Source organism: Molothrus aeneus, chromosome 3 (genome assembly GCF_037042795.1).
Source record: "Molothrus aeneus isolate 106 chromosome 3, BPBGC_Maene_1.0, whole genome shotgun sequence".
In the NCBI taxonomy this organism is placed as follows: Eukaryota; Metazoa; Chordata; class Aves; order Passeriformes; family Icteridae; genus Molothrus; species Molothrus aeneus.
In genome coordinates this window covers 3,558,826-3,583,333 of record NC_089648.1, presented here as the reverse complement: position 1 = coordinate 3,583,333, position 24,508 = coordinate 3,558,826, and the positions used below count along the sequence as shown (strand labels likewise).

General features: G+C 40.4%; 1 long non-coding RNA gene across 1 annotated transcript in view; it reads left to right on the top strand.

The window, feature by feature from the left end:
- The first annotated feature begins 547 nt into the window (after positions 1-547).
- LOC136555146 (uncharacterized) overlaps positions 548-24,508 on the top strand; it is a 435,291-nt gene continuing 411,330 nt past the window's right edge. The window contains exon 1 of the long non-coding RNA XR_010783432.1: positions 548-601. This is a non-coding gene — a long non-coding RNA (uncharacterized lncRNA). The remainder of the gene's footprint in view (positions 602-24,508) is intronic.

Here is a 24,508-nt window from a genome sequence, read left to right as displayed (position 1 = left end):
TAAGGCTGGAAGTTTCCACCCGTCTCCCCCTTGCACACAGCATCCTTCCCGCTGGAGCGGGCGATGCCTTTGGATCCGCTGCCTTTTCCCTGGGAGCGCCAGGCGCTGCGGGAGGTGATGCGGCCGCTGCCCCCGGCCCCACCGGCCCCAGCAGCCAAGGAAGGAGGAACAACCTCAGCCCCCAAACATGCGGGAACAACTTCCTGTCCTTCATGTTTCCCACCGCCCCCCCACAGGGATATATTTAAAGATAAATATATATACATAAATATTTGTAAAACTAGCAATTGATAAATGCAGCTAGTAAATAACCACCCTTAAAAAAAAAAAAAAAGAAAAGAAAAACACCCCACACAAGCCATAATGATGATGATGATGATGACGGGAGGGGGGGAAATAAATAAATAAAAGCGAGCGAGAGTCGGCGAGGGAGAGGGAGGCAGGTTCAATTATCTAAACAAAGAAATCATGGCGGAGTGTTTACATTTGGCAGCCCAAAGCCTCTTGGATTACGGAACCCCCCCAAACCCAAGCGGCCCCCCCCGCCCCCCGCAGTCGCGGCTCGCCGGAGCCCGCCCGCCGACACCTCGCCGCGGCCCGGGTAAGTGCGGAGCTTGCGGCGGCCGGACCCGGGCGGGCGCTGGGGCGGGGGCGAGCGGCTCCCCCCGCCCGATGCGTGTGTGTGTGTGTGTCTGTGTGTGTGTCTGTGTCGCGGGGGGGGACACGGGCTGCGCTCGCCGCCGCGCCGGCCGGGGGCCGCCTGTCCCCGTGCCCGTCTCTGTCCCCGTGCCCGTCCCCGCCCCGGGGTCACGGCGCCCGGCGCTGACTGGCGGCTCCGCCCCCGCGGCCGCCCCCCGCGCCCCCCGCCCGCCGCCGCCGCCGTGCCCCGCCGGGCGCAGAGAACTGCCCGCCCGGGCACGGGGGGGGCTCCGCCGCCGCGCCCGCACCATCGCGGGGCTCCGCTCCTGGGGAGCGAGAGGCCCCGAAATAGGCAGCGGGGGGAAACGCGCGGACGGTGGCGGGGGCGGCTTGATGAGGCTCCTTCTCCCGGTGTCCGAGAGCCGCAGCGCAGAGCGAGCGTGGGCACCGGCGGAGGCGGTGGGGAGCTGGCAGCAGCGCAGAACCCCTCTCCCCAAAACACTCTCACCCCCGAACGTGCGGGCTGCCAAATACCCTTGACCCAAATTGCTTCTCCCCGAGATGTTTTTACTCTGCAAATGCTCTTATCCCCCAAGTGCCAACAGCCTCCAACACCCTCACCTTCAATGGTCCTTGCCCTTGCTTCCAAATATCCTTGCCCCCAATGCTTTTGTTTCAGTCTCCCTCGCTCCCAAACGCCCTTGTCTGCGGACAATTTCACCCCCGAACAGCATCAACCCCGATCTTGCCCTAAAACATCTGCACTCCAAACATTTTATCCCCCAAAACCCTCTTTCTCCCAACCTCCCTCAATAAGAAAGGGGTTTAGCTTTTGGTGCTGCTCAGAACTGTGTTCCACGTCCTACCCCCCCCACCCCCTGAAACAGCCAGAAAGGCGCCTGGGTCCCTCCCCCTGGCAACACCAGCCCCCAGACTGCTGATCTGACACTGCCCCCTGCCCCCCCCCCCCCCCCCCCCATAGGCCACTGCTGTGAAACGTGGAAATGACCCTTTCAAGCAGGCTGCAAGTGTTGCTCCCATGTGCCCATCAAAAAGTCCCCCGGCCCCAGACACATCTCAGTGCTAGAAAGCTGTAAAACTAATTTGGCACCTCTGCCCTCCTGGATGTGGCTAAGGGGCAGTGGCCTCCCCCTGGTTTTGTGACCCGAATACACTGGCTGAGAGTCCTGCAGTCCTGCTGCACTGCACTTATCCCGATATCGGCATGTCTGGGAGATGCATGCATTGCTTCCAGGGCTTGGCAGCAGGAGGACTGGCAAAATGACTACTGAGGTAGCAGGATGTAGGAGCTGGGGAAGACACTTGGCTCGTTCCAGGCTTTTTCTGTCACAGTGCTGAACCTGCAAATATTTCTGAGGCTGTGCTCCTACATGTCCCAAATTCAGAGTGCATTGAGCTATGTGAGATTGAGAAAAGTAGCAAAGATAGGTCTTTATTAACTCTTTGAACTGTTTGACTTCAAAAGTTTGTGGAGGTCAAATTCATGAATGAAAGAAAAATTATTTATACTGTACAGTTATGAAACAGTGTAAGTGAAAAAGGGTTTGGGACAGGGAGTTTGAGACATTCACTTTTCCTGCTCATCCATGGGAGTGGGTTTTACTGTAGTATGTTGTGTGATGGTGAGAAGCCTGTGCTCATATCAGCATTGTGGTGTTGGTGCACTGAAACATCGAGTGAAACAGAAATGGGGGGAGGTGCCTGTGGGTGCCACGGCTGGGTGTGTTTATCCAGGGGCTGTAGCTTGGTTCTCTATGTGTGTATCCATCCCTTTGCTAAGTCTAGGGCCACCAAGGGAGGGACAGTGACCTGACCATGGGCTGTGGCTGGCTGCAGACCCTTGATGTCTGTCTTCCATTACCAGATGTTGTGCTGACACATGGCATGACAAGAGTACAAAACACAGGTTAGCACTAAATGTCAAGCCATGCAAAATTTTGGCCCTGGAGACATCAGTGAAGAAAGTTATGTTTCCATTGCTTAGAAAGTCATTACTCAAAATCTCTTGTTTCCTTTCCTCTCATTATTCCCTCCTCTGTGCAGCTACATTCCCCTACATCGACATTTCGGCCAGGCTTTTCTGGGTTTGTACACTCTGCAGATAAAAGGCCTTGTGAGGAAACTCCCCATGCACTTCCATCTTTTGTCACTTTACTTCCTAGAATCTCTGAAGGTCTGAGGCTGTTTTCTCAAGGAAAGCTCTTAATTTAAGTGGCCTGTTAACTGCTAATTGCAGTTCTGTTCTAGCTATTTGCTTGAGTATCATGTCAAACCTGCTGTTCTGATCTGGAGGCTACACTGGTGATCTGCTCTGATCTCTAAACTGCTTTTGCTTTCTACTGTGCTATTGAAGACCAAGGTAATAGTTCTCTTCTTAATGAAAACTGACATTGCCTTAGATTTAAGAATTTCGTTGAGCAAGGTGTCCCACTTAAAATTGTTTCAAAATCTCAATTTTATGGCTGCTAAAAAAAGAAACAAACAAACAAAAAAGGCTGCCCTGAGACATAGCACTGAAATAATTTTGTTTCTGTTTCTGCAGTAGGAATGTGTTTAGATGAGAAAAACATCTAAAGCTAGGCAAAACAATGATGATTTGATGGGTAGGTGGTTAACAGAGTTCTGCAGGAACTCCTGTTTATCAAACTGCAGCCATTGGTGTGCTCAGTGTAAGCAGAACTTCAACTTCCAGTGTGTGCTCCTAGGCTGACTGGAAGTCTGGAGAAGGATACATTATCTGTCTTGAGGTCTGTGCAGTGTGTGGAACAGTGGGAGTGCCAGAGAAATTCCATCCCTAGAAACAATTTCATTCATTTATTGTGAAGTTAGGTTCTGTTTTCTAGTAACTGTAAAATCAATGCTCTGTTTTGGCTGTTTGACCATGATAGTCACAGTGAAATGATAAAACAATGCTGGTGGAATGGATATCATCATGTCTCAGGCTGAGGAGAGCATTACTGGGGCTGGCTCTCTCGTGGTGAGTGTTTGTAGGTTTTTGATTAATGAGAGTTCATTCGGGTATTGAGAGAAGAAGAGACCTCTCAAATGATGCTGAATCTGTTTCCCCAGTATGTAATAGAATGAAACTCTGGGGCTGTCGCTGGACAGTAAGATATTCTGACATGAATATATATTTCAGAGCTCTGCACAAAATGAGGATTTCATGCATAGGCAACACAGTGTGACAAGTCATATCCTGTGTGACCTTGTGCTTACAGTATAAAGTTGTGTAATAATATATTCTCCTAAATTAATACACAAAATAAATAGAACATATCTCATTTTTATGCTAATAATGATATTTTTCAATTCTAAGCACCTTTTATTCTAAGACCTCAAAGTAAATTACAGGTAGGAATAAACCAAGCTTCACAACACCATTGTGAATTTTTGTATTATCATACAGAGAAAGGTATCATTATTAATTACCGTTATTTAATTTTCTGGTAATTATTATCTGATTTGCATGCTCTCTGATACTGTTCTCCCTCCTAATATGTTGATGATAAAGTATGATCATATGAAAGAGAAAAAAAATTAATTTCAGGCATGGGAATGGACAGATCTGTCAGAGTTAACAGGTAAAATAATACTGACTGATTCCTGAAGGAATTAGCAGAGAATTTTGACAGTAGAATGTATTTCATGTGGCTGGAACAGAAAGTAAATTTGGAATCACTCTGCTGTGTGGTTCATCATGTGATGTAACTGTAGGTGAAAGGCTGATGAGACTGTACAAAGACGTTAGCTGAGGGAACAAAAGAAACCCAAACTGTTTTGTTTAATTCGAATCACAAAGAATAGGATTTGTTTAATTCATGTCTCCCAGGACAGGGTTTCCAAAAGGAGGGATTACTGGCTTAGTTCTACTGCCAGTGGTGAAAATGCCATTTACTCCAAGGAGAGCAGATTTAGGCCACTGACAAGGGCTTTTGCAATCCTGTCCTTTATGTTTGTAAAGTGGGAGTGCAACTTTGCATTCCTGATACTCAAGCGTGTGTTTCTTATAAACTTCAGCACAGGATTTGATTCTCTGTCAGACCCCTGTATGTGGAGGTAGAATAACATTTCTGGGATGAGAACCCAGCTTGCAATGTTCTTCAGCAGCATTTTCTCCATCTATGGCAGTGAGGTTGTGTGGGCAGGCAATTAGTACAGAATTTGCTCTAACTTATTAATGCATATTTACAACCTTAATTCCAGTTTAACAGAATGTTTTGTGGTGGAACGTTTACAGAAAGAGCACGTGAAAAAATTATCACTGCATGTATTAAGCACAAAGAAAGCATCCCAATACTGCTGTGTAGGAGCAACTGACAAGACAGAACATATTACAGAAAACTATCTTTTTCATTAAGTCTGCACAAAATGAGGATTTAACGCATGGGCAGCACAGCCAGTCCCAGCGGTTTAGTACCCATAATCCCACCTTGAAAATGGCTTCACAGTAATAATTACTGCTACAAAATGGACACTGCTTCCCATTTTGGCAACTCTACTTCACACATAACTAATTGCAAACACTCAAGGCAAGGTCTGTATTTTCTTCTCCACCTAGTTCCAGAAACCTTCCCATAAGATTTCCAGTCTCCCACTTGGCCTTGTTTTGCCACACTAAGGCAGAGCGTGTGGGGCAGCCTCCCTTGCTTTGGCATGCTCCAACCATCCCTGGATGTTAAGGTGCTATGACATGAATATATATTTGTGAGCTTTGCAAAAAATGAGGATTTCATGCATAGGCAACACAGTGTGACGAGTAGTATCCGGCATGACCTTGCAAATGCAGGCTGAGCTCCAGAATAAACAGCTCAGAAGAGCCAGGACTATGGCAGATTCCCAGGTTCTGGAAGGAAATCCCAGTGTTTGGTTCCAAGCCTGCAGAGACTCTTCCTGTGAAATTTACCTGCTTTAAACACGTGGTAAATTACCCTGAGAACAGCAATTTCCAACTAGTGTTAGAAAGCCAGGCTCGTTATTACAGAAAATCCATGGTCAGTGGAACTCACCACAGAGAGCTGAAAATCCTTGTCATGGCTGGAGATTTCACAGCTTCTGTGCTCAGATGTGGATTGTTGGTTCTCATTGTGGCAACACCCACATTTATCACTTGTGCAGGCTGTTGTTCCTTTCTCCTGTACATTTTCTTGCCAGCTTTTTTCTTTTGCTAAGTGAACAATGGATTGGGATGAAAGTATTTTTTTCTGCTTTTCTGAAATAAACTCTGATCTTTTTAAAGCTGAAAATAACATATATGTTCATGGTACATATATGGAGATAAGCAAGTGTCTTCCCACACATCCCTTTCTCACAGCTCAAAACAACCTGCTGCAATCTGGCCCTTTCTCAGAGCTGTCTTTGAGTATGGGCTGCCAGACTCTGGGTAGGGGGCTGGACATTCTTGTTCTGGAGAACTAATATGAAATAGGATCTTGAAATACACATTATTTAGACTGTATCAAAGATCTATGTATCTATATGATTCTGTTTTTTTTGTCTTTTTTTTTTTTTTAACTTCTTTCTTGTTAAAAGTTCAGTGGGTTTCATTGATTTTTTTAGGCATAAGCCTGAGTCTACAGCTTGTGGTCAGTTCTGGAGCAAAAAGTCCTGTAGAAACCAGCCAGGAAAGGATGTGGAGAGTCTGTCTTCCTTTCTCAAAGGCAGGATAACTGTGCCATTATTGGTGGAAATTTGTTCACTCCATTTTTAGAAACCACAAAGATTTTGCAGTCTTCCTGGGTAGCCCATTGACCTAAATCTCCCTTGGCATATTGAATTTCATTACCACTTGTTCTATCTAAATTGGACATAAAAAGGAGTCTGCTCACTCTTCTCTGTGTTCTCAAGAGCCTGGAGAACTTCACTGTGTCCCTGGCAGTCATCCCCTCTCAGGCCTAAGCAATCCCAAGTTCTTCCCCTGCTCCTCAGAGGTCACGTTCCAGCCTTGCACTGATTAGTCCAGACCCATCCCAAAGGGTTGAGCTGACTTTGCTGGACTCAGTCTAACTCCAACCAGTGCTCTGCCATCTTTCATCAGGATGGGAATTATTTTGGCTTTTTCAGTACTCTTACTGTTTTCTATTTAGTTTCACTTCTTAGAGCTTTATTATTACACAAGTCTTGGAGACCATGAGGAAAGTGCCATCAGTAAAAATGAATAATAAATCTTTCTTACTGTGGCAATATTCCTTATCTTTAGAATATCTTTTTCTTTCTGAGTTTTATCTTCTCTCTTCTTTTCTAGGTGAGGAGATGATTTTAGGTAAATGACAATTCCACTCCTATTTCCAGTGTAAGGGTAGAATTGTTTGCAGTGTAACACAGTCCCATGCTACATAACTGTCCTATATATTTACAAGAATAAGTTATTCTGGTTCTGCTTTTTGCTGTGGTCTATTAGGGAAATCATGCCTAAATGTTAGAATTATTGGTAAATAGATGCAGACACAGCAGATCATAAACTCAGTGCATACATTTTGGCCTAAGACCACATTCATTTTGCTTCTAAAAAGCATTCTATAGAGCATAATATATTCGAAAATATTTCTTAAATTGTGAAGTCTTTGAGGTTGGGATATTCATAAATGTTTGCAGAGTACCTAGAATTCATCTTTGATTGGGGCCTATGGGTAATTTAGAAACATAAATATTTAATGGTAATGGTAATTACCCCTTTTTCAGAATAATAATGTCTTTGAAGTTCCATCTTGGATGAGTGAAACCCCCTTAATAAGTTTCTCCCACCACTTTGAAGAATATTTTTTTGTCATTGGAAGCATTTCTGGAATTCATAGTTCTGTATATTACAAAAATGCCACACTTCATAAGAACTGTTTGCTCCAACCTGTCTCCTGCTTAAGGTGCACAGAAATTGGGATGGAAGTGGCACCATGGATTGTGCTCTGTGGGTGTTCCTGCCTTGATGCTTTAGTTGAGGTGAAGAACAATGTTTGCAGGGGTCAGGCCCACTTCCAGCAGTGGGATTCTTGTTGTGCAGTGGTCTCCCAGAACCAAAACTGGATTCCTCTGGGATTAAACCACACCAGAAGCACATAATTGGGACTGTTCTTCCCTTGGAGCAGACCAGAACATGTGGAGAATTACTTCAAGTGATTAATGAAAACTTGACAGAATATTGACTATATGATACCAACTTCCAAATGGCTGCCATGATGTATTGACAGCAGCACTGGCGAATAAATAATACATATTTTTAAAATTTCTGTAATTACATGTTTACCCAATAGGCCAGAACAGCTCTGTCCCAAGGAGCTGTTGCAGTCTGAGTAAATAATACATGTTTTAAAGTCCATAATTACATATTTAAACGATAGACTATCGAGGAAATAATGCACATTTTAAAAAGTCCATAATTACATATTTACATGATAGTCTGTAAATTCTGTAATTACTTATTTACACAATAGACCATAGCAGCTGTTACAGTCTATTATGGTAACTCCCATAGAATTATATTATGGATTTTTTTATAACTTAAAAAAAGTATATTTAACTGGAAAATTGTATTGTTAGTCTTTAAAAAAACCCTCCACAAATCTCTAAAATAGGAAAATATGTGTAAAGTTAAAAATTTAGGATGATACAGAGATAGGGAAGTTCTTATCCCTTTGTGGTAAATATCTTTTGTTAGCATGAGGGGCTTAGGATTTTTCATTAATTTCAGAATTTCTTTACTTAGGTAGCAGAAATAGAAATATGCAACATTCCACGATTATACTTTCCTTATTGTCATGTAGACATTCAATTTGGATAAGCATTCAGGATTCTTAAATTCTTTAGTTCCTGTTCTGCTCCTATTAAAATCAGTGATAAAACTCCCATCAGCCCTGGTTTCAGAAATCATTTATATTGAGGACAGCACTTACACATGTACTTGAAATCAATGGCACTTAAGCATCTTTTAAAAATAAGCACATACTTAAGGACTCTCATGAATTCTGATGGACCGAAACATATGATTAAATGCTTTCCTGAATTGGGATCCTGCCTTCCACGGAGGCAGGATTGGAACCTTCCTCTTCCATGGCTTTATTGATGGCCCACAGGTTTTTTGTTGCTCGTGCTGTGGCCTCTCCCTGAGGAGAAGCTTTTTTAGCGTGTTTAACTCCAGACATACATGTGTGAGAATTGGTGCTACAGCAAATGCCTTGCTGCTCCTTTGTTCTTTGTGGAGAGCCATGAATTGAGAATTCATCCAGTGTTTTCCATAGCTCAGCTGCTGAATTTATTCCTCATGTTAAAGACTGGATCAATACACCTAAATGAGACTTCTGTCCATAATTACTACTAAATAGCAGGGCTAAATCAAGCAAGTCAGAATGTGACATTTAGCTCAGCCGGACCTTATGCATTTAGTAAGGAAACAGAGTATGAGAGAAACCTTTGATCCCCACTGTTGGTTTCATTAAAACATTGGAGTTAAGAGAATCTGAGCTGTCGGGAGCCCCATTTAAGCCTTGCCATAAACGTGATGAAATATGCAGGTACTTTTAAACGAGGGTTTGAAGGGTGTTCAATTGCTGGTCACACATTTTAACTGAAAGCACCAGGTAAAGGGCTGAAGGTTTTGTCTTTCCTTCACAATGAGCATTACAGCATCAAATTGGGTAAAGAAATATCTGGTTAGAAATACTTTTTGTAAAGTGAAATATGCAAAAATTGAAATTCACAGGGAAAAAAATCCTCAACAAGACACACTTATGCTATTTTTTGCTGTAGATCCTCCCAGATGCTGTTACTGACACCAGTGCACACATTTGGCTATTTGGTTAAAGGCCAAGCAGAAAGTCAATATCAATATCAATCCTTTGTTAAAATTGCAAAGGTGATAGAAGGAATGATTTAATAGCAGGAGCCTAATTCTTATCTCTTCCACGGTGCTTTTTATCTGTGTAAAACAGATAAATTGCGTTACCTGACTGGTCAGTCTTTGAAACCTGCAAATGAAAACAAACAATGTGTGGGATTAGAGAACTAAAATTCAAGCAATAGCTTCGGGTTATGTAGGAGCCATATTTAAGTGATTTACATTTAAAAGCAACTTCAGTCTTGCATTCTCCACAACAAATTCTTGCATTTGAAAAATAAAAAATTAGAGGACCTCTGTCTCCTGTTGGACAGCCCTGTGGCACTCAGTGGGAATAACCAATGCTCTTCATGGAAGCACTATCCCTTGCAAAACTGTCAAGGTCAGTTGCTGTGTCATTTTTCTACTCTGTTTTCCATTAAAACATACACACATCAATGTTTGCTGGGTTTGTAGCACTTCCAAGCTTTCCACTTGAGCTAACATACAGGAGCTGTCATCTTTTCCATGTGCACCCTGTGCCTGTGAGTTACTCACATTCTTTGAAGGTTTTTTGGAGCTGCAGCTTTTCACCAGGTGAATGTTGAGAGCTTTCCCTTCTCCCAGCTCTTTAGATTTGCAAGGCATCCATCCTTGCAGGCACAGCACCCGCCAGGAGTCCTGGGATGTTTTATTGCTGAGGAAAGATTTTGTTTTCATGGAACTGTGGCAGTTCTCTAAGAATTCTGACCTCAGGTTGGAGCCATTCACAAGTGCACAATATAAGTTTACACAAATAAACAAGATGTGTTGCACAATATAAGCTTTATAAGGGAAAGCTTTATTATCACATGCATTTTGGGCACAAACCAGCTTGTTTTATTGTGAAAAAATCCCACTGGGGAGTCAGCACAGGGAATATTACATGAAGAAGGCAGGCAGATTCCAGCACATTTTATTTGCCAATAAGCAGGACTTTGCACTTGTAATTTTGTTAATTGTCAGAAGTAATTTAAATTCATCAATTATCAATGAGTAATCCTATCTGAAGTGTTTCTAGGAAAAGTTAAAATCCCAGTTGGATTGATACAACACTTTCTCCTTCAGAGATACATAAATTTAGTAGAGTAAGCTGTCTCACATGGTATTTTGGAATGTTCTTGAAAAATTACATTTGAGGCTGAAGTGGGACTTTATTTCTGTCTTCCTGTATGTGATGGGAGAGGATGTGTCATCTTAAGGAGACAGATCCAGACTTTCCTCAGAGGTGCTCAGTGAAAAGGGAAGCAGTGGGCATGGGAAAATAGGGAAATAGGGAAAACTCTGATTAGGTTTTAGGAAGAATTTGTCATGGCTGGGGGGGTGGTCAAATGCTGGAATAGATTACCCAGACAGACTGAAATCTCAGACTTGGGCAGTTTTTTGCACTGGATTCCTGATTCTCTTTTGTAGGTTGCCATAGGACAGATTTTGGCTGTGTCCCTCATCACCTTGCCCTTGCTCTGCAGAGAGCTTTCAGATTAAAATGTGATGTGCTATATAAAAATAAACTGTTACTATTACTGGTTTGTGGTGGTCCTCAATTGTGATGGAAGAGCAAGTGATTACATCACTTGGCAGCTATGATGACAAATATATATTTGTCAGAAATAGTTATTTACTTTATATGCACTTGTTAGTTTTCTTTTATTGCTTTTTTTATTATAATGGAACTTGAGGACAGAGACAGATTTCTTCCCTGCAGTGTTAACTACAGTAAGAGGTAGCATTATGGAATGTCATATATTGCCTCTTAGAATGATAAATATTTCTGAGACAAAACATTGTGAAAACCTATATGTATAAATTCCTCTATCCCAGCTATTAGGATGAAGAGTAAAACTACAGCTTACTGTTACTGGGGATTTGCCAGAGACTAAATGGCTCCTCTCAGGTAGAGAGCACCTCCTTCCACACACTTCCCACAGTTTCTTTGCTGTTCTTTAAGGTCTGAATGCCAGCAGTGTCTTTTCTATACAGGCCAACATTTTGCATTTGATGCTGCAGAGCAACACTTTGAGACATGCATGAGCAGCCTTTAAATACTTTTTTTCTTGGTCCTTTATACCTTGTTAAGTTGAAGAGTCTTTGAATATGATATTAAAGTGGCTGTGCCTCTTCTACAGCACAGTAAGGCAAGAAGGCCTGTATTGCAGGTGGATGGGTTGGGGCTTGGAGAAACTAAAGGACCTTCCCAAGCTGCCCCAGGAAGGAGGTAATGTAGGTAACAGAACTGAGGAATTTTGCCTGTTTTCCCCCATGCATTAGTCAAGAAAATATGGTGCAGACTGGTCAAGATACTTATTTTCCTTCTGTCTTAAATGTGTTCTGAGAGCTGAACTTGATGAATTTCAGTGGCCATCAAAGCAAGGAAGGCTTGGCTGCAGCTCTAACAAGTGAGAGCAGTGTGGGGAGGTGTTGTGCAGGCACTCCCAGCTGTGCTAATGGCCTGCAAACCTGACCCCCTCACTGAACTGCCAGGCCTCTCTAGTTCAAAGAGGAGAAAGGGGAATTGGGCTGTAGTTAGTGCACTTCATCTGGTTTCTCTTGCATGGAGTCTGGATCCTTTGTTTTAAAGGATGTTGGGAAAATACCGAGCAGAGGGATGAGGTAAGGGCTGACTGAGGAGCAAGAAGTGTTCTATGAGGCAAAATGACCATGGCTAAAACTTCCTATAGCAGCAGAACAGAATAGCTCTGGTTCTGCCCCATTGACTCAATTAAACAGTCAATTAAAATTACAGGTGTAAGAAAGACCAGAAAAAAAAATCAGCAAATTTTACGATACAACAGGTTCTATTTACATGTAAGAAAGGTCTTAAATCTTGTTCAGTATCTATTGCTTTTGTTCAAAGGATGTGCATTTTAAAAATCCAGCTGAATAACTTCCTGAAATTATAGTACTTAAATATTTTTAATAGTTCTGGGTTTGGTCTTAGTAGCTTTTTGGTTATGCATCTAAATTAATAATATCAATACAAACATAGAAGCTTTTGGTGGTAGCAGTGCATGTTAAGTACCAGTTGCTCAGGTTTCCAGGAGACACATTTGAAGTTCAAAAAGTCAGGCTTTTAAAAGTTAGGTCTTCACACAACCAAAATAAAGATTTTCCCCAAATGCTTCTATCCTGTCTTTTGAATACCTGGTGTTTACACACTCAAAGAAAAATGCTTCACTGTTTTTCTGTGGATGCATTGTTGAATGAAAAAAATAGAGTAGGAATTCTTGTTCTCAGAGCTGAAGAGTGCATGGAATTGGCCACTGGTGTCATTAGGGGCTGGTGTGTCTGGCACTTGATATACTTTAATACACTGGGCAATTCTGAGCAAAAGATAAGGAAATGAGGAACTTAGTATAAATTCTGTTAATATTCCCAAGCCTGTGTTTTCACAAGCTCCAGCCCAGGGTCTTTACACAATCACTATGCACTTTTAATGACCTCTGGTGCATTTTTTATACCCCTAAACCAGTTTTGTATGAATGTAGCCATACATAAAAAATGTGCACGTGCCAGTGACTGGTTTGAGGCTGAAAATTTGGCATTTCCACATCCTCAGCTATCACATAATTTCACAAATACATTTATATTAAGTCAATGGTATTAACACTGTAGCTTTTGTGATAGTTCCTGTAATATTTCTGAGTGCTATTATAATAGCTTCTCTATTGCCTGCCCCTTTTAATGATTCATAAATTCCTTGATTTCTATGAACAGCAAACTATAATAGCACTATAATCAGGACAGCATGCTAAGGTATAGCAGAAACTTCTGCTGCCTGACTACCTCCAGCTTTCCTTCATTGCCTGACTAAATTGTTCAAAATGAGGTTTCCAGTACAATTTGAAACAAGGAACTCCCGAGTTCAACACGAGCACCACTGAAGGAGACCATGCTGAAAATTAAAAAGCAAAATAGACAATAACATGTACCACATTTCAAATGGGGTAGATGCAAGAGCATTCACTGTATAACAGGCATATTATTAGCTCTACCATAATTTCTCTCTTTTCCTTTTTCCCTCATTTGGTCCTTTTAACTAACTACTTCCCCTATCCCCCTCCTGCACCTCCTATACACTGCAAAGACATGTTCTGTCACAGTGATACTTCCCAAGACGTTTTTCTGGTATCCTTTAACAGCTTCTTTTGAAAAGACAAAGGGTGAGTGATAACTACTGGATTTGGGGCTCTCCTTTTGGTTTTCCCCCTATTAGGACTAAATCAGCCCATAAAAACTGCAGTAAGTGAAACATCTTAGGCATGACAGAAAGCACAGATGTCATAATCAGGGGTATCTATGTGTTTTCTTACTGTGGTTTGTTTTTTCTCCCTGAAGATTTTCAATCTCTGTCTCACTCTGAGAATTTGGCACTGGTTACAAAAAGTTTTCCAGAAGCTAGTGATATAATTTCATTTCATTCCATCTCAGTCCTGGATAAAAGCTGTGACTGTCAGCTGGCCATACCATGTCTTATGTGATCAGTCTGTTTGAAAGGTGTTCATCACAAACTCCCATTCTCCATATCCATCTTGGTAGCTTTCTCCTCTGGCTGGACAAGCATGGAGAAAAGTCTCCTCACTTCCAGAGAGTAGGTGTGAGATGCTTTAATTTCAACAAGAAGCTGGTGCTGCACTGGTTCATGATGAGACGTGCTGTGTAGAGAAACAGAGAGTTGTCAATGTGCTCCTTTTGCAAGCTGTTAAGTCATAAAAAACAAACCTGCATTGATCAGAGTTCATTCTGTATGGAGTGATTTTTCCTGTGCTCAGTGCTGGCCTAACTCTGCATCTGTTGAAGTCAAACTTGTAACAGAATTAGGCCAACTGAGTACTTTTGAATGTCACACATTTTATATTTTTTTAGTATTTTTTTTAAATTTTGCATATCCAGTTTTTGCTTTTTTAAAGGAATTAATGGCAAACCTCTTTAAGCATTAACAACCAAACAGGTATGAATTCCATCTTCATCCTTCTGCTTCAAAGCAATACTTGTAATGGCACTGAATGACATCCTGCCTTGAGGCCAATGGCAGCTGTGGCTGATTAGGGAGGAATGTATAAAGTAGACAGTTGAAAAACCAAAATGGAGATTAAAGAGAAAACACATCATCTCACAGGTATAAGAGAATTTCTATATCAAGGCTTGGAGTTAGGTAAACTAATGTTTAGTTGAAAAGATTATTTTCTAGATTGACAGTAACTATATCTGGATTAAATATGTAAATGTTTTTTTCACTCACCCCATTTTGTTCTGAAGATGTTACCTGCCCACTTGCTCTGTAAAAGGGACTCTGTTCTAGGACTGATGAAATTTAGAAATCATCTTCCCCTTTTCTTTTGCTCATGCTACATTTCCATTTAAACTGTCAGTTTCTCACTTCTGTAGCAATTACTGCCCCATTCCACTGCATGCAGCTAATATGTTGGTAATCATTTAATATAACTTTCCTTTAAAACCAGCTACTGTGCTGGAAAATTGGAAGTTAAAAAATGTGCCTGGTTTAAAATAGTATTCCATTGCAAGTAGTTTGTGATTTTTATAATGCAACATTTATTATTTAAAAGAAAAATAGAATCCATCTAAGCTCTAATCTACTGGAATGTTCAAGTCTGTCCAAGAATTGTGGTTAAAGTGATAAAGCTGAGGTTTATACCAATGATGGCACTGGTTGAACTGGATTAGGGCTCCTGTTATTCAATCTCGTTGTTTAAAATCAGGTGAACTTTGAACAGAATTTGCAGATGAAATGCTGCTATCTCAGCTAGTCAAGATTTTAAAAGTCTGGAGAGAGATCTTAGAAGCATCTGCTGAAATTGAGTAAATTAACAGGCTGATGAGAGATACAGTTCTTGGAAATTTGAATTTTAGAAAGCTTTTTAAAAATTTTTAACCTATTTTTAGATTCTGTATTAGCTTTAACTTCTTGTGGAAATTTCTGTGTCACAAGGACTGAAAATGAAAAATTTTAAATTAATGAAGTACATCAATGTGAGAGTTCTGAACACCTTCCAAGGGTAGAGACCCTTTGCTTGTTATTTGCTGTTACTTTTATTATCATAAATTTGTCTACAGTGAATGAATCTGTCTACACTTCTGCTCTGCCAGGTTTTCAGGCTCTCTGAGTGTACTTCAGTCAGTCTGAATTTCATCCTGTTTATTTTCATTGATGAGCTGACCAGTTTTTCTGTTTGTAACATACTCTGTCATCTTACTGATAGTTCCCATGCTTCCTGACCTTGCGGATGAGTTTTCTGTGTATTTTTGTAGCAGAGGCCTTTCTAGAGAGTGTGGAATCTGTGCCCATATATTCCATTGTGATCAGTAACTTGTAATTCTTATTTTAAAAGTGCTGAGGGCATCTTTAGGCTTGATATCCCTTTGGTGAGCTGTGCCAGCAGTTTCTCTTGCAGCTGTACAAACTCCTAATGGTATTGTTTCCTGAAATAATAATGTTTCAAGAGTCTGACATGGCTGTGAAGTCTGGGGTTTGTATTTTTCTAGATAGTGGTTATCACTAACCTCTCTTGAGTCCAGTTCATATTCTGACCAGGTGTTAAATATATCAGCTAATGATTTCTCTATCTCTTCTGACATATCTTTCTGAGCTCTGAATTAATTCTGTCTATACCTGGAGTTATGTCAACCTTCAGACTTTCTAATTTCTTGATGAGCTGTTCTGGCGTGGTACTGATTTTCTTTGGTGTTTATTCTTCCTCCCCCAGGAAATTTATGTCTGGTCCTGTCATCAGTCCCAACCTTGTTTTATGTACAATAAAATAGAGAGTTCATTTTTAAGCAGTCTCTCTTTCCTGTTAGCAAACTGCCATTTGCCATTTCATAGGTGTGCTTCTGTTTCTCTCAGTGACCTTATGCTCTTTATGTGCTTGAAAAGAAAAAAAATCTTTATTTACAATTTCCTCGCCTTATGTGAACTTTTCCTTTCATTTTCCCCCTTTGCTTTCTTTATCAGCATGTCAGTCTCTTAATTCCATGCTATAATCTTTCTAGTTGTCTCCCCTGTCTTTATTTTTGTACCTTAAATATGCCTTTTTCATAAATTAATTTTCTTTCATTTTTCTCTTCATTCTCAATATATATTTTACCACAGAAGGTTCTGATGCCAGACAGCACATCTCACCTTTGGGCATGTAATAATTGACTTTCAGTACTTTCCATTTCCTTCCCTGTCTTTTCCTCCAGTGCTGTTTTCCATCCACTCTTACCCACTCTGTCAGTAATTCTCTTTGCTGAATTCAGAGGTTTGATTTTTGTGTGCCTGTTTTTTTGCCACATTGTCATCTTAATTAAAACTGTAACTGAATTTTAACCACTGCTGAATAGATTCCAGGTCTGTCCTCTTCTGCTGAAATCCTAGGTGAAGCTGCAGAATTCCTGCTCTTTTTCTTTGATGTATTCCCAAGGTGGGGATTCTCCTGGCTGGCGCATCCCAGCGATGCCGTGCTGCAGGACAGGCCCTCCCAGAGGCTTTGGGATGGGCTCTGGTGCTGCACCCCTGCTTTTCAGGGGAGGAGTGGCAGAGTGAGGTGGCTGTCCCTGCGTCCCTTTGGCAGCACAGGGCGTCCCCACAGCACCGAGGGCTGCTTTTAGCTGTCGGAGCCACGGAACGGGGCTTTGTCGAGCAGTTCATAGAAATTTGAAGTTGTTTTAACAATAGGGCTCCAGCCTTGCTGACAGGAAATGTAATTTATTTTGCAGTCTCTTCACATAGAATAACACAATCACATATAGTAGATGCTGTCCTTCTGCACTTTGCTATACAGTGTTAATGACTGGCACTTAAATACTTTACAAATTGAATTGCACTTGTATGAGAAACTGGATTGATAAAATAAATTACTATATCTTATAGGTTAAGGTTTTGGTTCAGCAACTGTAGCTGTTACAAATTACCTAAACCCCTTTTTATATTGCATTTCACATGGTTATATTTTACAACCACTCTAATAAAAAATTCTATACAAAAATTGTTTGATATTAATAGTAATCATTAACAACTTGATAGATCCTTGTTAAGTATATTTGCAATACATTTAATCTTATTAAACTCAGCTCTGAGTTGTTTCTTCTGAATATTATAGGTCTTTATGAAGCTAGCAGTATAAAGAAGAGATTTCAACCATTTTCGGCCAAGAATTAGGTTTAGCTTAATGGATCAATTCTTTTCTTATTAAACTGAGTCTGACCAATGCCAAGTAATACATTCAGCATTGATCTTTGTCTCACCCTGCTGTAGCTTGTGCTCTCTTTATGTACATGAAAAATAAGGTGCCAAGAATGAAAACAATGCCTGTATAATACAAATATAGAATTTTTCAGACTTCCATTCTGCTTATCCTTTCAGTTTGTTATTAATGTCTTGTTCAATGCTTTTCTAAATGTCTTTTTAAAAGAACTTTTCTTTCCATAAAGAATATTTCTCCTTTTCTGTAATTAACAAAAAGGAAGATGAATAATTATTTAAAAAGTTCTATTTACAACTGACACAGGTAAAAGCCTTGATAAGGATTTCTCATCCTGTTTTAGAAGGCCTACCTGTATCCGTTCAATTTTTTATGCATGAGATGTACACAATGAAGTTTAATTTCTAAATGAAGGGAACCTTGTTAACAACTAATCTGAAGCAGTGGCCTCTTGGTCTGTCTTTATAAAAATCCCTTGATTTAATTTGAAATCTGAAAATTACATGAAACTGGAGACATGATAGCTCCGGTAATGACAGAAATTGAGATGATCTCGGTGTTTCTGCTGAAACTCATTTTTGTGCACTTTAAAGTTCATCAATAAATACTTTGTGAAGACTAAAATTTCAGATGGGAATTCCATGAGAATTTTGCCCTTTTTTAAATTAGTCCCCAAATTTCTCACTTGCTCTACTGAGATCTCACTCAGTGTCCGTTCGTACTTGTAAACATAGCTTGGGTTTTGTTTACATCGTGAACCTTTTCCAGTACTCTAAGTGTGCCCAGAGACCAGATTTTCAGTGAAAATATAGGTTTATTATATAAATAGTATCATGTAAAAGTTAACCATCTTCTTCTTCTGTAACCAGAATTGCTGCTGTGGCTTTGTAAATGCAAATAATGGTGAAATAAAATGATAGAATTGTGCTCTCAGAATTCCAGAGCAGAATTTGCAGGGTTCTTCTTGTCTATTTTAAATGCTTTTCACATTTCATATGTTTCCAATGTGATATATTTTTAAATAATCTAGATATTCAAAAGTGTTTATTGCACATGTCCTGTAGACAATGCTGATAATAGAAAAAAAGCCATTATTGGGAGGTAAAGGTGCTTTCTGCATTTGTATTTACAAGCACATTTGTGCTTTGAAGGGATGATTCTGAATATGATTTTGTACTTATTGGTGCAGCTGATCAGTACACAGTGTACACAGTACTCTCTATTCATGGTTGGTTCTTTAAATCACAGAATATTTTATCTGATCTGGAATCTAGAACCTTCTGTGATAAAATTACAGTCTTCCACTTCTGGAATTAAATATGTGCTGCTTTGTGAGCTCCTAGAAAGCAAAATAACTGCAACACTTACATAAATCCCGAATTCCATCCTGTAGAGGGCAATGGTACACATAAATGTAATGTAGTGTGGTACAGAAACACGAGCAGCTGAGACCTGTAAATCCTTCCAAAGTCGATAATATGATCAGTCCTAAACAGGAACTCGTGTGCTTGCTCTTACACTCTGGCCTCTGTGGTCATCTAAAACCTGCTGGATGGGTTTTTTCTTTATTTTTTTTTTCTGTTATATCTAAGTATTTCTGGAGTTAATAAATGACAGAAAATGTTTAAATATTAAGAAGCTATGACTGATACATTGAAAGCAGATTAAAGAATATGAGTGCCCAAATTCCAGTGAAATTCAATGGATTTGTTTAAAAATCCCAGTGTTTAAAATATTTCAAATAGTATCAGGCATGTCAGTAGTGGGGACTTTAGTGGCACTGGACAGAGTAGTGTTTGAAATTAATGATAGTTTTGTGGCATAGAAAGCCAAAGAACCCTCTGAATATTTATTTATGGCAGGTTTCAGTGAGAGTTTCAGTTTTATTTTATTCTTTCATATCCAAGCTTTACAGTGGCTCTGTGTGAATGAACTCCTGTGTCTTTTTCTCACTGCACATCTCTGGGTGTAGGTCTGGCTCTGGTACAGTCACAGCATTATTATCTAAGGCAGCTGATCTCTAGATCAATACTGGTAAAGTATCCATAAAGGTTTTCTTGATTTGCTTGAGGAATCTTGCAGGGATGGACCTGAAGGCCCTTGAATGGGGTCAGCTTCTTTCTGTCTAAGTAGTGAGTGTTTCTTTCTCCTCCTAGGAGGGTAAAGTGAGACAGTGTGGAATTCTGACTAATATCTGGGTGCCACTCACATTTGTAAGTTCCCATTCCACTGGAGTTGCTCGGGCTCAGCTGACACAGGGATGTGAGTGAGAGTGAGTTAGCTGAGGGTTTATCCCAGCTCTAGCACAATCTGTTCCTCTCAGCCACTCTCTTTCATAGATCAAAACAACAGCTTTGCCTTTCATTGCAGGTAAACAGCTGCTTCATTTCTGCATTGGAGCTCACTTCTTCAGCTGTTTAGAATAAGCTGCTGGTGGCATAGTTGGGTTACCAAAGGACAGTTTTCCCAGGTTCTGGGGGACATTTGTTTTGCTGAGACTTTTCAGATGTCTTCAAATTAGATTATTTTCAGAAAGCCTGCACACTCTGGGATCTCCCAATGACTTTGCATTTTTAATTTATTTCAGCTCCTCTTCTTTGCAACTTTTTTCATTCCAGTTTAAAATGAGTCCCTCCCTACCCAGTGCTGTTCCCAGCAATATTTATTTTGTCTCTCTCTGATACAGAACTTGTCACAAAGGATCCATGTCAGTGTACTCCAAAGGCAGGCTGGCTGTGCCACCCCTCATTTTGGTGTCATATTTGTAGCATATTGGCATACTGTAGAATATTTGCAAAAGATTTTAAGAGATGGAGCAATCAGAGAAAGAGGAAAATTGCATTACATTCACTGAAATGAAGTTGCAGAGCTTAAGTTCAGGAATCCTCAGATTAATAAAAGCCAGGAGGGGAAGGGCCAAGAATAAGTCAGTAGTGAGGAGACCTCAGCTCTGAACCTGGCACCTCTCTGTGATTTTTGTGTTTATGCTGTCTCCAGGATGGAAACTTCAGAGGTCTCCTGAAGCCAAGAGCAAACTGCAGCAACTGTGTTTTGCCGTCCCCTCTGCTCACTCTGGAGTGTGCACATATGTGGCTCAGAAGTAGGAACAGATGATAAACTATTGTTTTGAATAAATAAATCTTGAGGGTGTCTCTATTGCTGTTCTCTTTAACCTCATTTGTTTACCTTAGAACATTTTCTTAAAGTTTTCTGTACATGTCTGTCTGTAGAGCAGCATTGTTTTGTTCTGTACCAGGGAAACTTGCAGGCATCGCAGTAGGAATTGGATGCAAAAATCTGGGACTGGATGGGATTTAAATGGCTTTGCTTCTAAAACAGAGTTGCTGTTTGCCTTCAAACAAATGTCTGAAGTGATATTATGATACAAAATCTACAAAGCTGTTGAAAGGAGATGCATTTCAAGTGTGCAGCTCTGGTGCCTCGAGAACAGGTAAAATCTAACAGATGCGTTTTCCTATGCATTGTTAAAAATCTTCTGTTTTCTGCGGTGCAGAACTTCAATATTTTCCATTTTGCCGTATGTAAGGAATACGCTTTTAAATACTATTTAGTCTGTCAAGCTCTTAGTACATATGGCTTAAAACTGAAGATCCTATTTAGATACAGATTTTTTATGCAAATGAATGAACTGCTAGAAATCAATAATGTATTTGTGTGTAAACAGAATGCATGCCTTGCCTAGACTTTTAACCTGATAGATGGCAGACCCATAATAACCTTTTTTTTACTAAATACTTCATTTCCTAACCGAGCCTTTCACTTGCTGTGATAACAACACATTTCTAAAATTTTTCCTGTTTGTATACAAGCCTCCAGGACAACATACAGTATTCAATCAACAAATGTCTAAGCCACATGCCAGTATTGTTGGGCTGTTGGCTACAGAGGAATTTTAGTCATCAAAATAAAAGGAGCAGTTTTGCCTTATTAGTGTGCTGTTAATCCTACCAGAAGTGGGAATGTCCTACTCAAGCTGCAATGCAGGGGAGTTCCATCTAAGAGAAGAATTTAGGCTGGCCAAAATTTAAAATCCCAACAGACTTTAAGGGGAGATTTTTAAATAGAAATGCTTCAATTAAATTGCCACATTATGCATTTCAAAAGAAAATTTACTGTAACTTTTTTTTAGACTTTATTCCTAATTTTGAGGATTCTTCCTGCATTTTAATGTTTTGCTGTTGCTATATTCTGGTTTTTGTTTTCCTAGTGGCTCTTAGCACTATGTAGCTTCAGAAAAATACCCATTTTTCCAAAAATAGGCACAAAGCAAAAAATACTAAAAATATGGCTGTTCACACAGTTCTGCTTCCAGGCAGAAAAACGTTGGTTTGGGTCAGGGTTATTCCCATGTATTCAGCCAGCAGCTTGCTCCTTATCCACATGTCAGCTCTTCAAGCCTGGAAGGGAAGGAGGCTCCAGGGGATTTTATGGGCAGGGGCCTATGCACACATTCCTGAGAGGGCCCTCTGTTCCAAACTGCTTCTTTACAAAATTATGTGAGCTTCAAAAATGAGCTGAAAATAAAGGTATGCTTCAGATGATCATATCCAGTGTCATCTGATCTTGTAAGATTTAGATAAATGCACGCTTGCTAAATGTTAAAGACAATTAGCTGTAGATTTTAATCAAAATTAGTCAATAGTTGAAGTAGTGAGAGTAATGAACACTGCAGCTTGTTGTGTAGTTCTTCTCTTTGGCTGTGTTTTACTGGCTTGGGGGCCATACCTTGACCTGTCCAAAATAGAATGCATTTTTAATATACCGTGGGTCTGCTGGAACCAGCTTCTCTTCTAACTCCATTACTGAAGTACATGAGGAAAAAGGAACCAAGAAGATGGATAATTGGTACCTCGAATTGCTAGTGCAACTGATGGTTATCAGTTTGGAGGTGCTTATGTGAGTGCCCTTTGGGGTGCCTTTATCTCCACATATTCCCTGGAATTCTGTAGAAGGTCATGTCTGAAATCAGCGTGGGGATCAAGGATATGCATGTGAGAAGATCAGTGTGTTAGGAAATAGATGGAAACAGATCCTGGAGATGAAATAAGGCACAAGGCAAAATGAGTAATTGCAGAGCTATAGAAAGGTGTCAAGGCAACTGTGAAAATGAACCTGGGGGGGGGGGGGGGTTGTGTTGTGTAAATGTACAGACTGACCCCCAGTGCAGCCTTACCCACTTTCTCCTCATATGTTAAGATAAGTTTAAACAATTTTTCTTACAAAGCTGGCAGACCGGAGGCCCATTTCCCCTGTTGCCTGGCTGAGAGGCCTCCAACCAGCACTCAGATTGAAAGGTTCCCTCCTTTGGTCCATTCACCATTCAGCCCTCACTTCTCTCCTGAGAAAGGCATTAAAAGTGTTGTCAGGTGTGCTGCTCTGATAAATAATAATGGCAAACATCCATTAGGAGTCAGACCTGGAAGTACCAAATTCAGTTTGTATAGACTAACAAATGGGTGTTAGGCAGTAATGACCTGTGTTTGATCCCACAGAACCACTTCCATTTCCAAATGCTGAGGATAATAAATAAGAGTGTGGAAGGCTTCTGCAAGTCAATGAGATTGGGCTTCTTCACAGCTGTAAGAAAGAAAATGTGTGGCCTTCCCAAAATCCCACTCTGTCTGTATCAGGCTGCTCTTTCCAGAGTCTCTTCCAATACCCACTGCATGAAGCAATAGGGATCAGGTGCCTGGACCTACTGGAGCAGCCAGGCTGTCTCTTATCATGGACCACGTGCTGCTTGGACACATTTAAGCAATTCCATAATGGAATAATTCACCATTTTTATTGCATAGTAAGTTTGTGATTTGCTTTTTAATTTTAGTTTGGATCAAAGATTGTTTTGGCAATGGAAGGGTTGCTCTTGGAGGATAGTTATGCAGACCTGAGGAATGGGAAATGTTCGTTAGATTGTCCTGTTTGTGTTTAGGATTTCCCTTCCCACCAGTTTCACTTTTACTGAAACTCAGAAGCAAGAACATGCTGAGTTGAGGTGGCTGAGCCCTGACATGGGGCTTTTCTAGGCTGAGCCTCTGTTCTGAGCTCTCTGGGTGACACTGAAATCCTTCTATTGCTTAGATCTGCACTTAAGGTAGGATCTGCAGCACAAACCCTTGGAAAAGAGATACTGTTCAGTGCTGAATTAAGCTGGTTTAAAATCATACCTTTAGGAGAACAAATGTGCCCTTGTATCAAGAGGAACTTTGGAACACTCAGAAAACTGAACTACTAAAAGGCCTAGGTCTTAAGCTGGTCCCTGTATTGTCTTTCCACACACAAGGAGCATTGGGCTTCCAAATGGATCATTTAGAATATTTTTCTAGGTATCTTCTCTGCTTTTTATATTACCAGTTGTTACAAAGGAGATTTTTAATAAGCAACATAATAAAATGTGCTCTAATAAAGCACATTTTAATCTTTTTCCTATTCACCCTTTTTAGAAAACCAAAAGATGAATGAACAATTTGTTAATACAAAAAACTGCTGATAACATGAACATTTAAATAACTATATAACTGCAAACACATATTAAAATAAGTTCAACTATTTAAAAACAATTACGAATCACTTACAGTAGTCATCTAATGTATACTTAAAGGCAAATACAGATTGTATATTTTTCAAATGGATGGAAAAACTATTCCAGCCACTTGGTGTCTGAGAAGCAAATGACTGATTGCTTTTCTGGTATTAAACTGGGGGACTGCAAACATTAAAAAAATCACTAGACCTTGAATTATATCAAAATATAATTGGAATAAAATAATTCAGAAGATAATTCAGT